The sequence below is a fragment of the Balaenoptera borealis genome (assembly GCF_965194805.1).
Source record: "Balaenoptera borealis genome assembly, chromosome: 2".
Classification (NCBI taxonomy): Eukaryota; Metazoa; Chordata; class Mammalia; order Artiodactyla; family Balaenopteridae; genus Balaenoptera; species Balaenoptera borealis.
Genome location: NC_138867.1, coordinates 177,981,931 through 177,997,453, shown reverse-complemented (window position 1 = coordinate 177,997,453; position 15,523 = coordinate 177,981,931). Strand labels below are relative to the sequence as shown.

The following is a 15,523-nucleotide window of genomic DNA, read 5'->3' as shown; positions in this document are numbered from 1 at the left end:
GGCACTGGTCCCTCCCTATATTCCACCTACCTTCCAACTGACCCTCCTAGGCTGCACCCCAAGGACGTCCCGCCGGCGGAGGGACCCCGGCAACCCGGGTCAGGAGGGGTCTTCGGCAGCGGTAGCCTCAATCCCCTCCCCCCAGCAGCTAGGTCCCGTCGGCCTCCGGGCTCAGGCCCCACCCCATTTCCCTGCTCCCACCCCCGGTCTGGGGCGAGTGGGGGAGGGGCAGGCGCGGTCAAGATTCTGGTGGGAACCTTTTCCTCCCCAGATAAGGAGAAGCTGGCTCGTAAGTCCCCCTGGTTCTCCCGCTTCCCCCACCCCGTCTCTCTCACCCTTATCACTCCCGACAACGTGATTTACGCGGTTGTCATGTTTCTGGACTGTGTCCCCTCCAGTCAGCCCCACAGGGGTAGGAATTCGCGTTCTGTCATGGGCACTGCCTGGACACGGCCTGTGCTCAGTAAGCAGCCGCTGAGTGAGTGAATGAATGAATGACTGTCTCCCTCACTTTCTCTCTGTGTGTCTCTCTTCTCTTCTCTCAGGGTCTCTCCGTCTCTGTCTCTCCCCGTCTCTGTGTGTGTCTCTCTCAGTCGCGTCTCCGTCTTTCTCTGTTTGTGCCTCTCCCACGTCTCTCCCAGGCCTCCGCTCCTCTGACGGGCCAGTCCCAGCTGGCCCCGCAGCCCGCACCCCCAGTTCCCAGGAGCCTCCAGGCTGGGAAGCTCCGTCCTACCAGAGGCCACAGCCGGGAAGGGGGGCTGGGCCTGGCTGCCGCGACCTTCACCAGGACTGTGCCCTTTGCACCGGCTGCCTCAGGCTTTGCCGGTCACGGTCACGGGTGGGGGGAGGGCGTCCCAGGGACCATGAGCCAGAGGTTGGGGATGGATCGGAGGTGTGCCCCCAGGGAAGGGACCGCGTGGGACACCCAGGCCGGGTCGCATCCCCGTGTAGCCTCTTAGGGAATCCCCGTGGCTCCAAATAGAACCACTCCTGCCTGCTCCGACAGATCACACACAGGGACAGCGCAGCCAGTGGGGCCCGCGAAGTGGGGGGGCGCCTTAAGGTTTGGGTGCCAGAGCTCCACAGCCTCCCGCGACCAAGCCCGCTGGGATGAGCCCTGAAGATTCCCCAGACGTGGCAGGGCCATGCCTGGCACATATCATGTGCTCCATAGATGACCCCATTCTGCAAAGGGGAAGCCACACCCCAGGGTGGGAAAGTGGCTGCTTCTCACCTCCCAGGCGGCAATCTCACCTCCCACGGGGCCCGCAGGGTGGAGGGGGGCTCTTCCTGCCACGGGTCTCAGGCCCCAGCACCCCCAACTCATGCCACCTCGTACACAAGATCCCACGAGATCACAGCCCTCTCCTGCTCCAGACCCTCCCATGGCTCCATATGTGGCTCAGAGTTAAGGTCCAAACCCTCACTACAAGGCCTTCAAAACCCACAAGGCCTTGCACAGTCTTTCCTCCTGACACCTCTGCTATTCCTCTGCCATACTCCCTTCCAGCCCCACTGACTTCCCCCCAGTTCCTCACACACTTCAAGACCTTGGCACTTGGGGATCAGCCTGCCTGGAACATCCTTCCTCCAGCCCTTCCAGCCGGTCACCTCCTCAGAGAGGCCTTCCCTGCTGTGTCCCCCTCCTCCCCAATCTCACATGGCAGTTGGCACCATCTGAAATTACCTTGAATATTTACTTATTCATCTGGCATACTGTGGGTCTCTGCCCTAGACTCCCAGCTGCAGGAAGCCAGGGACCCTGTCTGTCCCTCTGCCCAGTCACTGAGTAAAGGTTAAGAGCTTGTAGTGTGCAGCTGGGCTCAGCTACTTTGTAATCTAGGACCCTGGGCAAGTGACACCCACTCTGAGCCTTGGTGGCCTCTTTTGTAAAATGGATAATGACAGTTCCCACTCTGAGGGATGCTGTTGAGGAGGAGGGAGTGGAACAGAGCTGTGAGACACAGGTGAGAGTTCAGTAAATGTTAGCTCAGGTGCTACTGGTCACCACTGTATCCCAGAGGAGGGATTAGGAAGGGGTTCAGCTCAGGCCCCATCAACCCCAGGCACCACTACCACCCCAACTCGCCCCCTCCCCCTGCCCCCTAGCCATGCCTGGTCTCTTTCCCAGGGGAAGGGCACCCCTGGCCTCTGCGCTCCTGCCACAGCCCGCCGCCTGATGCAAGCCTGGGCCGGCACACCTGCCTGGCAGGTTCTGCTGCCAGGGCCCTCACCCATAGGGGCCGCCCCACCCAATCTGTGCCCACTCTCACTGAGCACAGTATCCTCATCTCTGAAAGAGCAAAATGCCTCCCACAGTACCCTCACACCTCCGCCCATCCAGAGTCAGAGGGCTGCAGCAGGACTTCCCATTCCCCCCCTCTCCATCTCCCTGTGACCAGTCCTGAGGCATGAATGTGGCTGCAGGGAGGTGTGAACTGACAACTTTCCCACAGCCAGAGACCAGAGCATTCATGGTTTCGGCGGGGGTGGGGGGTGGGGGGGTGGGGGGGATGGGGGGGTTGTCTCAAACTGGAGGTTGAAGGGCCAACTCTGGCTCACAACCTCAAGATTTGTTTGCTTGGCTCAGAGGTTTCCCGTTCAAACATCTGTCTGAACTGTACAGAAACACTAGTCTGGTTGGTATATTTGTTTCTCACAGGAGTACGGGTTAATTTTGGAACTGCTATGTACTAGCACTGAACAAATAAGTACATATGTTGTAGATACTGACAACCAGTTTCCATACCGTTGGAGAATGAAGCTACAAATAAGCAGTGTGGTGCTGGATGGGGTTATCATTATGAAATGTTTATTTTAACAGTAAGATATGAAAGTAAATATGGATGTGAGTGTGCACACGGATTAGTACACACACATTTCCCAGCTCTGTCTGCCGAGGGCTCAGAGCAATGGCACCCCAGTAGCAATGAGTACACTCAGCACCCAGATCTTGGTTTCTAAATACCATTTTCCAGTGTGAGGAACCAGGGCTTCTTGGAGAAATGACCACTTCTAGGGCTGGGGCAGAGAAACTGCACAAGGACCCTGGAGCATCTTCTAGACAGAGTGCTTTAAAAAAAAAAAAATGCCAAAAAGACACCAGAGCCAGTCTGAAAGAACTCCCACTGGCCAAAGCTGGAACAATTTGAACAAAATAAATAGTGATAGAATTGGATTATAACCCAAAGAATAAAATAAATGTCCACAAATCCATACCGATTTAAATACATAATTGAATCTATTTTAAAATGAGGGAGAAGGAACAAATCTTCCCGACAGAAGAATTCCAATTAATAAAAGTATAATGAGGGAATTCCCTGGCAGTCCAGTGGTTAGGACTCCGCACTTCTACTGCAGGGGGAACGAGTTCGATCCCTGGTCAAGGAACTAAGATCCCACAAGCTGCGTAATGCAGCCAAAAAAAAAAAAAAAAAGTATAATGAATGATGAAAATAGAAAATCACTGTTAGAATACCACTGTGATAATTGTTGCATGTAGAATCCACTGATGAATGAGAAAATTAATGGGTAAAACTTTAAGAAGAAAGACGACATTTGCATAGCCTCAAAGTTTCTCCTCCCAAATATTTATTAATCACCTAGGTGGTCTTAATCTTTGTCCAAAAATTCTTGGAAACTCCCTCTAAGGGGGAGAGCTAAGTTCCCCCCTCCTTGAGGGAAGGAGCTGGACTTGGAGACTTGTTTCCAAAGAATAGAGTGTTGTCCACACAAAAACCTGCACATGGATGTTACTAGCAGCCTTATCCATAATTGTCAAAACTTGGAAGCAACCAAGATGTCCTTCAGTAGGTGAACGGATAAATAAACTGGTACATCCAGACAATGGACTCAAACAGAGATGAGCTCAAAAAGAGATGAGCTATCAAGCCATGAAAAGACATGAAGGAAACGTAAATGCATATTCCTAAGTGAAAGAAACCAATGTGAAAAGGCTACATGATGTATAGTTCCAACCATGTGACATTCTGGAAAAGGCAAAACTACGGGGACAGATCAGTGGTTGGCAGGGATTATGGAGGAAGGAGGGATGAATAGGCAGAGTACAGGGGATTGTTAGGGCAGTGAAACCATTCTGTATGATACAGTAATGGTAGATACATGTCATTATCCATTTGTCCAAACCCATAGAATGTGTAACACAGAGAGTGAACCTCAATGTAAAACATCTATGGACTTTTGGGACTCCGCGTGGTCCAGTGGTTAAGACCGTGCTTCCACTGCAGGGGCACAGTCTCGATCCCTGGTCTGGGAAATAAGATCCCGGCATGCCTCACAGTCTCGCAGTGCGGGGGGGACGGGGTGGGGAGCCACTATGGACCTATGGACTTTGGGTGATAATGATGTGTTCATGTAGGTTCATCAGTGGTACTAAATACACTACTGTGGTGTGGGGTGTCCATAGTGGGAGAGGTTGGGAATGGGGCACAGGGAGTATATGGGATATCTCTGTACTTTCTGCTCAATTTGCTGTGAACCTAAAACTGCTCTAAAAAATAGAGTTTATTAATCAAAAAAAAAGGGGGGGGGAGGGATAAACTAGGAGTTTGGGATTAACATACACACACTACTCTATATAAAATAGATAATCAACAAGGACCTACTGTATAGCACAGGGAACTCTACTCAATATTCTGTAATAACCTATATGGGAAAAGAATCTGAAAAAGAGTAGATATATGTATATGTATTACTGATTCACTTTGCTGTACACCTGAAACTAACACCACATTGTAAATCAACTATACTCCACTATAAAATAAAAATTAGGGACTTCCCTGGTGGCACAGTGGTTAAGAATCCGCCTGCCAATGCAGGGGACACAGGTTTGATCCCTGGTCCAGGAAGATCCCACATGCCGCGGAGCAACTAAGCCCGTGCACCACAACTACTGAAGCCCGCGTGCCTAGAGCCCGTGCTCTGCAACAAGAGAAGCCACCATAATGAGAAGCCCACGAACCGCAACAGAGTAGCCCCTGCTCGCCACAACTAGAGAGAGCTTGCGTGCAGCAACGAAGACCCAACACAGCCAAAAAAATAAATTAAATTAAATTAAATTAAATTAAAATTTAAAAAAAAAAGATAAAAAGCCTGAGAGGTCCTCGAGAAGACATATGCTCCCAGGCCACGCCACCAGGAGGCTTTGGACATTTCTATTGCCAGCCTGGCCTCTCACAGTATCTGAGCTTGAAATCCCTGGCTGCAGTGCCAGGAGCATGGATTTTAGAGGAGACAGGTGGCAGGGCGACTTTCAGTTTCTAAACATCCCTGAGCCTCCACTTCCTCATCTGAAAATGGGAACACCATGGTCCTCTGCCCATAAGGGGCTCACATTTTTGTGGGGGACAAAAAAAATCATACACAAGTTATTAAGAGAATTCCACATAGTGACGTGTGCTATAAACAAATAAAATATAATGTTGTGTTACGGGAGTGAATGGGGAATTTTTTTTTTTTTTTTTTTTTTTTTTGGCCGCGCAGCTTGTGGGCCACAACCAGGGATGGAACTCGCGCCCTCAGCAGTGAAAGTGTGCACTGGACCGCCAGGGAATTCCTGGAACGGGGACCATTTTAGATCCAAGAACAGGCAAGGCCTCTTTGTGGAGGTGAAGTGAGCTGAGGTCAGAATAACATGAAGGCAGAGGGAAGGGTGTTCCTGGAAGAGCAATCAGCATGAGCAAAGGCCTAGCTTACTGTACTTACTTTTTTTTTTTTTAATTGAGGGAGTTCCCTGGTCGTCTAGGGGTTAGGACTCAGAGCTTTCTTTTTTTTTTTTTAATAACTTTATTTATTTATTTTTGGCTGCGTTGGGTCTTCATTGTTGTGTGTGAGCTTTCTCTAGTTGCGGCCAGCGGGGGCTACTCTTCATTGCGGTGGCTTCTCTGGTCACAGAGCACGGGCTCTAGGCGTGTGGGCTTCTGTAGTTGTGGCACGTAGCCTCAGTAGTTGTAGCTCGTGGGCTCTAGAGCGCAGGCTCAGTAGTTGTGGCGCACGGACTTAGTTGCGCCGAGGCATGTGGCATCTTCCTGGATCAGGGCTTGAACCCGTTTCCCCTGCATTGGTAGGCGGATCTTAACCACCGCGCCACCAGGAAAGTCCGGACTCAGCGCTTTCACCGCAGTGGCCTGGGTTCAATCCCTGATTAGGGAACTGAGATCCTGCAGGCTGCGCAGCGCGGCCAAAAAAAAAAAAAAAAAAAAATGGAGGTGATAGTCACGTAACATAAAATTAATCCTCTTAAAGGAACAATTCAGTAGCATTGAGGACATTCACAATGGTATTCAACCACCACCTCTATCTAGTTTCAAAGCATTTTTATCACCCCAAAATGAAACCTCACACCCATTAAACAGTTGTTCCCCATCCCCATCCCCCAGCCCGAGGCAACCACTGATCTGCACTCTGTCTCTATGGATTTCTCTATTCTGAATACTTCATATAAATGGAATCATACAATATGTGGCCTTTTGCACCGGACTTCTTTCACTTAGCATAATGTTTTGAGGTTCTTCCACGTTGTCGCAGGCAGCAGGACTTCATTTCTTTTTACGACTGAATAATACTATTGTATTAATGTACTTATTAACAATTCTAAAAGGCTCCGAGAAGAGGCTTTGAGTTGGGAGGGTGAGGGGCTTGGTGGGGGGGGGGGGGATCACCTTGTCCCAGGTGCTGCGCAGGAATTGGGCAGAGCCATGCTTTTCTCCCCTGCTCATTCCGGGCCTGGTGAACTGCCCATGGGAAAATCTGACCTCATCTTCCTGCACAGATGTCCCCAGATACAGCTTGAGTTAAACCCAGGCCAAGGGCTCCAAAAGCTGTAGACATGGTTGGCAGACCAAGTCCTCAGAAGGCAGAGGAGGCAGGCCCTGATCTTTCCCACCCAGCAGCCCTCTTGGTGCCCCCCTCCCTGCATCCCTCACTTCCAAGTGAGGTTTGGAAACTTGGAGTCAGAGCCTCCTCTCTCTTCCTCTCTCTCTCTCTCTCTCTCTCTCTCTCTTCCCGCTCACACTTAGACATTCATTTCACAGACTAGGTGGGGGGGGAGGGGAAAGAACAACTGGGCAGAGGGATTGAATCAGCACATGCAAAAGTGTGGAGGCTGAAAAGAATGTGTGGGTAAAAGAAACAGAAATCAGGTCAGTAGGGCAGAGTTGTGGCTTAGGGGGAGGAAAGAGCAGGAGTGGGAGGTGAAACTGGGGGTGGGGCAAGGGCAGATCTGGTGGACCTCAAATATCAGGCCTATGATGTCGGTTCACCATCTTGCTGTGTGACTTGCTTAACCTCTCTGACCTCAGTCTACTCATCTGTAAAATGAAGTCATGAAAGTCTTTTTCGTTCTCACAGTGATCTTGGGAGTATGAAGGCAATCATTGGCGTAAAGAGCTAACACACTGCTCGGCCCAGAGCTAACCACTTGACAAATGTCAGACCTTTTTTTTTTTGGCCATGCCGTGCAGCACGTAGGATCTTAGTCCCTGACCAGGGATCGAACCCAGGCCCCTGCTGTGAAAGCGTGAAGTCCTAACCACTGGACCATCAAGGAATTCTCAGACACTTGGCTTGTTTCTATTGTTCTTCTTTTTTTTTTTTTGGCTACCTTGAAAAATGCTATGAACCTTTGCGTACAGGTTTTTTGTTTTTGTTGTGGTTGTTTTGTTTTTTGGTTGCACCGGGTCTTAGTTGCAGCAGGCGGTCCCCTTAGTTGCAGCATGCATGTGCGATCTAGTTCCCTGATCAGGGATCGAACCTGAGCCCCCTGCACTGGGAGCGTGGAGTCTTATCCACAGCACCACCAGGGAAGTCCCTGTGTACAGGTTTTTTATGTGGACATATATTTTCATTTCTATTGGGAATATATCTAGGAGTGGAATGGTGGTGTCATGTGGTAATTCTATGCTGAACATCTTGAGGAACTGCCAAACTTTTCCAAAGTGATTGCCCTGTTTTACATTCCCACCAGCAATATATAGGGGTTCTGATTTCCCCACATCCTGCTAACACTTGTTATTTTCTGTCCTTTTTTTATTTTATTATTTATTTATTTATTTATTTTTGGCTGTGTTGGGTCTTCGTTGCTGCGCGCGGGCTTTCTCTAGTTGCGGGGAGCGAGGGCTACTCTTCGTTGTGGTGCGCAGGCTTCTCATTGCGGTGGCTTCTCTTCTTGTGCAGCACAGGCTATAGGCACGCGGGCTTCAGTAGTTGTGGCGCACGGGCTCAGTAGTTGTGGTGCATGGGCTCAGTAGTTGTGGCACACGGGCTTAGTTGCTCCACGGCATGTGGGATCTTCCCGGACCAGGGATCGAACCCGTGTCCCCTGCAGGAGGATTCTTAACTACTGTGCCACCAGGGAAGTCCCTTCCATCCTTTTTTATTACAGCCATCCTGGTGGGCGTGAAGTGGCATCTCATTGTGGTTTGATAGTTATTACTTTTTGTTATTATTTTTATTGATCCCAATGCCCACACTGCAGTGCATCCTTCCTCCTGTCCTTCCCCACTCATGACCCTCCCGTAACTCCTTGGAGCCCTTTGAAGAAAGCTCAAGCAGAGGGGAGAAGGGATAAATTAGGAGTTTGGGATAAACATATACACACTACTATACGTAGAATAAATAACCAACAAGGACCTACTATATAGCACAGGGAACTATACTCAATAGTTTGTAATAACCTATAAGAGAAAAGAATCTGGAAAGAAAAGATATATATGCATGTATAACTGAATCACTTTTCTGTATATCTGAAACAAACACAACATTGTAAATAAACTATACTTCAATTAAAACAAATAATAAAAAAAGAAAGCAAGCTCAAGCAGCCCAGGCCATTGCCAACTGGCTCTTGCCCTGCTCCCCACCCCCTACCATACCATACCTCTTGTCTCTAAATCTCCAAATCTGGCAACTGTTCCTCATGGTCAGAGAAGCAGGATTTGGGGTCAGAGAGACGTGGGTTGGAATTCTGGCTCTGATCTTGGGCAGATGGATTGACATCTGTGAGCCTCAGTTTCCTCATCAGTTAAATGGGAATCATAATTATTCCCCCCTCATATGGTTCAATGAGACTGGTCATGTCAACTGTTTAGTGCAATGCCTGGCATTGAGTAGGGGCTGTATGAATCAGGATTTGTTTAGTTGAAAGTTCCAGAAAAAAAAAATTAAGTCCAACTTAAAAACAACTCAAACCGGTGTGGGGGCAGTGGTTAGGAATGAATTGACTCCCGTAGCTGAAAATCTAGGGATCTAGGAGTTGGGTTAACTTCAGGCATACCTGGATCAAGAAGCTCCAATGTCACCAGGAATCTAACTCTGTCTCTTGGTTCAGCTGGGCTTTCATCTCATCAAGCTCCCCTTTGGGTGGCAGAGATTCTTCCTGGCACTACAGATCCATCATTCCCACTCAGTAGCAACTTGGGAAAAGACATCCAGTCACCCCAAGGTTCCACCAGAAGTCCTAGTACTGAATTTCATTGGCCCAGCTAGGATCACATGTCATAACCAAACCAATCTCCTGGTCTGGGGAGTGGACTGCTCTGATTGGTCAGGTTGGAGAATGTGGGCGGAGTCAACCCAAAATTGGTCTGAGCATCTTCATGTGGGCCATTAGGAGTCCTCAAACCTTGGTGGGTTGCTTTTCAGGCATCTGAGATGGGAAGGGCATGGAACAACAGAAAGGGCAGAAGTTAAATTCAGAGAGTTCAGTTTAGGGCCAGTTGAGTTTGAGATGCCTCCCAGCCATCAGGTGGTGCCACTGAGTCATCAACTGAATATGAGACGTGCATTCACCTGGTGTCTTGGTGGCTCACATTCTTTTTATTGATTTTATGAAAATGTAATTTAATTTCCTTTTGAAGGATACAATTAAGAAATGTAATTATTATGATGTATAATTTATCCGCCTGGAGTTAATTACCTTCTTTTTTTCTTCAGTTGTCTTTCTTAGAAGTTCTGGCAATTTATCTCAATTCAACTTTCCAAATCATAAAATTCATCAGGTAATCTATAGGTAGCATTCTGCTTTCCTCCTGGGTTCTTTTTGCTGGGGTATTCCTCCTGCCGCCATCCCAGGAATTCTCTTCATCTCTTTCCTAAGCTGGAATCCCTGTTTCCTCAGTCTCATGTCTTCTTTTTTTCTTTGTTTACCCCTCTGTTTTTGTGGAGTGCATCCTGCAGTAAATTTCTGAGAACATAAGAGCATCAAAGAGAACATTTCTGAGTCCTTCCATGTTTTGAAATGTCTTTACTTGCTCCTCACACTTGATCAATATTTTGGCTGGAAATAGTGGTCTGGATTGAAAATCCTTTTCTGTCAGAATTTTGAATCCATATCCCCATTGTCTCTCTTTCTCTCTCTCTCTTTTTTTTTTTTTTTTTTGATGTATCGGTATTTATTGGAAAGAAACACGCTCCTCTCACACACCTGAGGGCAGGAAGCAAAGGCAGGTTCTCAGCAGGAGGGGGACGGGGAACCTCTCTCTTTTTCTTTAATAGATTTATTTATTTTATTTATTTATTTTTGACTGTGTTGGGTCTTCGTTGCTGCACGCGGGCTTTCTCTCATTGCGGCGAGCGGGGGCTACTCTTCGTTGTGGTGCACAGGCTTCTCATTGCAGTGGCTTCTCTTGTTGCGGAGCATGGCCTCTGGGTGCAGGGGCTTCAGTAGTTGTGGCACGCAGGCTCAGCAGTTATGGTGCATGGGCTTAGTTGCTCCATGGCATGTGAGAACTTCCTGGACCAGGGATCGAACCCGTGTCCCCTACATTGGCAAGCAGATTCTTAACCATTGCACCACCGGGGAAGCCCCGGGGAAGCCCCCATTGTCTCTTTGTTTCCCATGTCTTTGAATGTGCTGTTCTACCAGGAAGGCACTTCCTTCCTTCTTCTCTTTTTCTGACTAATTCTCACTCATCCTTTAGATGCTACGATAAACATTTCTGGGTATCACTATCTATTGAATGAAAAACTACTTCACTTAGGTGACTCTCTTGACTAATTTTGGCCATTGAAATATGAGATGTATGCAATGACATACATCACTTCTGCAAGTCAATCAATTCTGAGGAGGCATCAAAAAGCCCACACAAGGACTTCCCTGGTGGCATAGTGGTTAAGAATCCGCCTGCTTGGGCTTCCCTCGTGGCACAGTGGTTGAGAATCTGCCTGTCAATGCAGGGGACACGGGTTCGAGCCCTGGTCTGGGAAGATCCCACATGCCGCGGAGCAACTAGGCCCGTGAGCCACAACTACTGAGCCTGCGCACCTGGAGCCTGTGCTCCGCAACAAGAGAGGCCGTGATAGTGAGAGGCCTGCGCACCGCGATGAAGAGTGGCCCCCACTTGCCGCAACTAGAGAAAGCCCTCGCACAGAAACGAAGACCCAACACAGCCATAAATAAATAAAATAAAATAAGAAATTAAAAAAAAAAAGTGGACCAAATGGAATACCAAAATATTAAAAAAAAAAAAAAAAAAAAAAAGAATCCGCCTGCCAATGCAGGGGACACAGGTTTGATCCCTGGTCCGGAAAGATCCCACATGCCACGGAGCAACTAAGCCCGTGTGCCACAACTACTGAGCCTGTACTCTAGAGCCCGAGAGCCACAACTACTGAGCTCGCATGCCACAACTACTGAAGCCCCAGCGCCTAGAGCCCATGCTCTGCAACAAGAGCAGCCACCACAATGAGAATCCTGCGCACCGCAGTGAAGAGTAGACCCCACTCGCCGCAACTGGAGAAAGCCCATGCATAGCAACGAGGACCCAACGCAGCCCAAAAATAAATAAATAAATAAATTAAATAATTAAATTAAAAAAAAAAAAAGCCCACACAAGCTTCTCCAGTCTCTCTCTTGTCCCTTTGTGGCAACTGAGGCAGTGAGTTCCTGATGGTACAGCCACAAGATGGTACGTACCTGGTCAGTTTGGACCCCTGCATGACTGTGTAGAGCTGAGCCTCTGCCAGCTCATGTAGGATGAGTAACATGAAGGGGGAATTAACTTTGGTTTTGTGTTAAACCATTGGACTTTGGTCTTGTTTGTTATTGCAGGGAAACTTGACCTATTCGGACTAATACAGAGCTCAACTTAAATGTGGCTTCCTCAGAAGTCCTCCTGGATCACAGCCCCCAAACTAGGTTACTTCCTGCTATTGTAAGCTTGCCTTTTCCTATGTGACCCTTATTGCAATCATAACTATGTAATTATTTGTGTAATGAATTCAACATTTATCTCTTTTATCCTACCCCCAAGACCCCAAGAGGAGACCGTGGTATTTGTCCTCTTTCTATAGCCTTCTATAGTCTCTTTCTATAGCATAGAGCTTGGCACATAGTAGATGCTCAGGATAAATTTGTGGGGTTTTTTTGTTTGTTTGTTTGGTTGGTTTTTAGTAGCATTGTTTTTATTTTTACTTTTAAAAATTTTTATTGAGGGACTTCCCTGGTGGTCCAGTGGTTAAGACTCTGTGCTCCCAATGCAGGGGATGAGGGTTAGATCCCTGGTCGGGGAAATAAGATCCCACATGCCATGCAGTGTGGCCAAAAAAAAAAAAAAAATTTATTGACATATAGTTGATTTACAATGTTGTGTTAGTTTAAGGTGTACAGCAAAGTGATTCAGTTATATATGTATATCTATATCTATCTATACTTTATCTATCTGTTAGATTCTTTTTCATTATAGGTTATTACAAGACATTGAATATAGTTTCCTGTGCTATACAGTAGGTCCTTGTTGGTTATCTATTTTATGTACAGTAGTGTGTATATTTTAATCCCAAACTCCTAATCTATCCCTCCCCCCAGGATACATTTGTTGAATGAAAGAAGAGTTTGGCATCCTTTCAGCCAAAAAGGCAGCCATAATGTGAGTTCATTTCTAGAGCATTCTCTCACACAACTCTGGGTGCAATAAAGGCATGAGAGGCAGGACGAGGTGGCTCTAAGGAAGCAAGGAAGTTTGACTAGGAAAGTGATCTATGTGAGAAAGCATCTTTATACATATTTGTGTTTCCTTCAAGAGTGTGTAATTTAGTCAGCTCAGCCTAGGAGGGATTATTTCGCTAAGGAGCATGGGAACTGGGTGGAGAAGCACAGAAACATTCTTTAAATTGCTGAGAGACCCAGGATGAAATTTAGGCACTGACGCCAAAATACAATCACCAGAATACAGTCACCAATCCTACCTCACTGGATTCCACTCAAATGCAATTTTGTGTCCGTGTCCTAATGTTACCATACTGATTTGTTTTTCCTAGTTTATTGGGGTATCATTGACATACAACAAACTGCATGCCCTTTAAATATTTGGTTCCTCTATATCTTCACCTTGGTAGGGTGAGTCTTTTTCATTTTAGCTGTTCTGGTGGGTTTGTGGTGGTATCTGATTGTCATGCTATTTTGCATTTTCCTGATGGTTTTTGATAAGAATCTTTTCATGTGCTTATTTGGCATCCATTTGTCTTTTGTGAAGAGACTGTACAGATCTTTTGCCTGTGCTTTTATTGGGTTGCTTTCTGAGTTTTAAATGTATGACGACTATGAAGATGACCACTGGGAATAACAGTAGTTCGCCCACTGTATGACCTCTATTTCTTTTGGGTTTTTTTTTTTTTTTTTTTTAAATAAATCTAACTATTTTTTTTAAATAAATTTATTCATTTATTTATTTATTTTGGCTGTGTTGGTTCTTCATTTCTGTGCGAGGGCTTTCTCTAGTTGCGGCGAGCGGGGGCCACTCTTCATCGCGGTGCACGGGCCTCTCACTATCGCGGCCTCTCTTGTTGCGGAGCACAGGCTCCAGACGCGCAGGCTCAGTAGTTGTGGCTCACGGGCCCAGTTGCTCCGCGGCATGTGGGATCTTCCCAGACCAGGGCTCGAACCCGTGTCCCCTGCATTGGCAGGCGGATTCTCAACCACTGCACCACCAGGGAAGCCCTGACCTCTATTTCTGATACTTTATTTCCTCATCTGTAAAATGGGTTTAATAATTGTATCTAGGGACTTCTCTGGTGGTGCAGTGGTTAAGAATACTCCTGCCAATGCAGGGGACACGGGTTCGATCCCTGGTCCGGGAAGATGCCACATGCCATGGAGCAACTAAGCCGGTGTGCCACAACTACTGAGCCTGCGCTCTAGAGCCTGCTAGCCACAGCTACTGAGCCTGCGTGCCACAACTACTGAAGCCCGCGTGCCTAGAGCCTGTGCTCCGCAACAAGAGAAGCCACCGCGATGAGAAGCCCTCGCACTGCAACGAAGAGTAGCCCCTGCTCTCTGCAGCTAGAGAAAGCCCGTGTGCAGCAATGAAGACCCAATGCAGCCAAAAAATAAATAAATAAATAAATAAATTTATTTAAAAAATAATTATATCTAACTTCTAGGGTTGTACTGAGGGTTAAATGACTTAAGACAGGTAAAGCCAGTAGGGCAAGTCTTGAGAGAATTGATCTTGAACCCTGGAGAAGCCAGCTGAGGAGACTCAGAAAGAGCTGGGAATGCTAATTATTAGAGAAATGCAAGTCAAAACTACAATGAGGTACCACCTCACACTGGTCAGAATGGCCATCAATAAAACTCTACAAATAACAAATGCTAGAGAGGGTGTGGAGAAAAGGGAACCCTCCTACACTGTTGGTAAGAATGTAAATTGGTGGAGCCACGTTGGAAAACAGTATGGAGTTTCCTCAGAAAACTAAAAATAGAATTACCATGATAATCCCACTCCTGGGCATATATCCAGACAAAACTCTAATTCAAAAAGATACATGCGGGCTTCCCTGGTGGCGCAGTGGTTGAGAATCTGCCTGCCAATGCAGGGGACATGGGTTCGAGCCCTGGTCTGGGAAGATCCCACATGCCGCAGAGCAACTAGGCCCGTGAGCCACAACTACTGAGCCTGCGCGTCTGGAGCTTGTGCTCCGCAACAAGAGAGGCCGCGACAGTGAGAGGCTCGTGCACCGCGATGAAGAGTGGCCCCGCTCACCGCAACTAGAGAAAGCCCATGCACAGAAACGAAGACCCAACACAGCCATAAATAAATAAATAAATAAATAAATAAATAAATAAATAAATAAAAATAAAAAGATACATGCACCCTTATGTTCATAGCAGCACTATTCACAATAGCCAAGATATGGAAACAACCTAAATGTCCGTTGACATGTGCATGGATAATGAAGATGTGGTACATGTATACAATGGAATACTACTCAGCCATAGAAAAGAATGAAATAATGCCATTTGCAGCAACATGGATGCAACTAGAGATTGAAGTGAAGTAAGTCAGAAAGAGACAAATACCGTATGATATCACTTATATGTGGAATATAAAATATGACACAAATGAACCTATCTGTGAAATAGAAACAGACTCAGACATACAGAACAAACTTGTGGTTGCCAAGGGGGAGAGGGTGTGGGGGAGGGATGGAGTGGTTTGGGGTTAGCAGATGGAAGCTTTTATATATAGAATGGATGAACAACAAGGTCCTGGGACTTCCCTGGTGA

At 47.2% G+C, this 15,523-nt stretch overlaps 1 long non-coding RNA gene across 1 annotated transcript; it reads right to left on the bottom strand.

Annotated features, from left to right (window-relative positions):
• Window positions 1-8,655: 8,655 nt before the first annotated feature.
• LOC309623370 lies at window positions 8,656-14,326 on the bottom strand. The gene is made up of 2 exons (XR_014241340.1): window positions 9,293-14,326; window positions 8,656-8,710 (listed from the first exon to the last, which is right to left on the bottom strand). It is a non-coding gene; the product is annotated as an uncharacterized lncRNA (long non-coding RNA).
• Window positions 14,327-15,523: the final 1,197 nt, after the last annotated feature.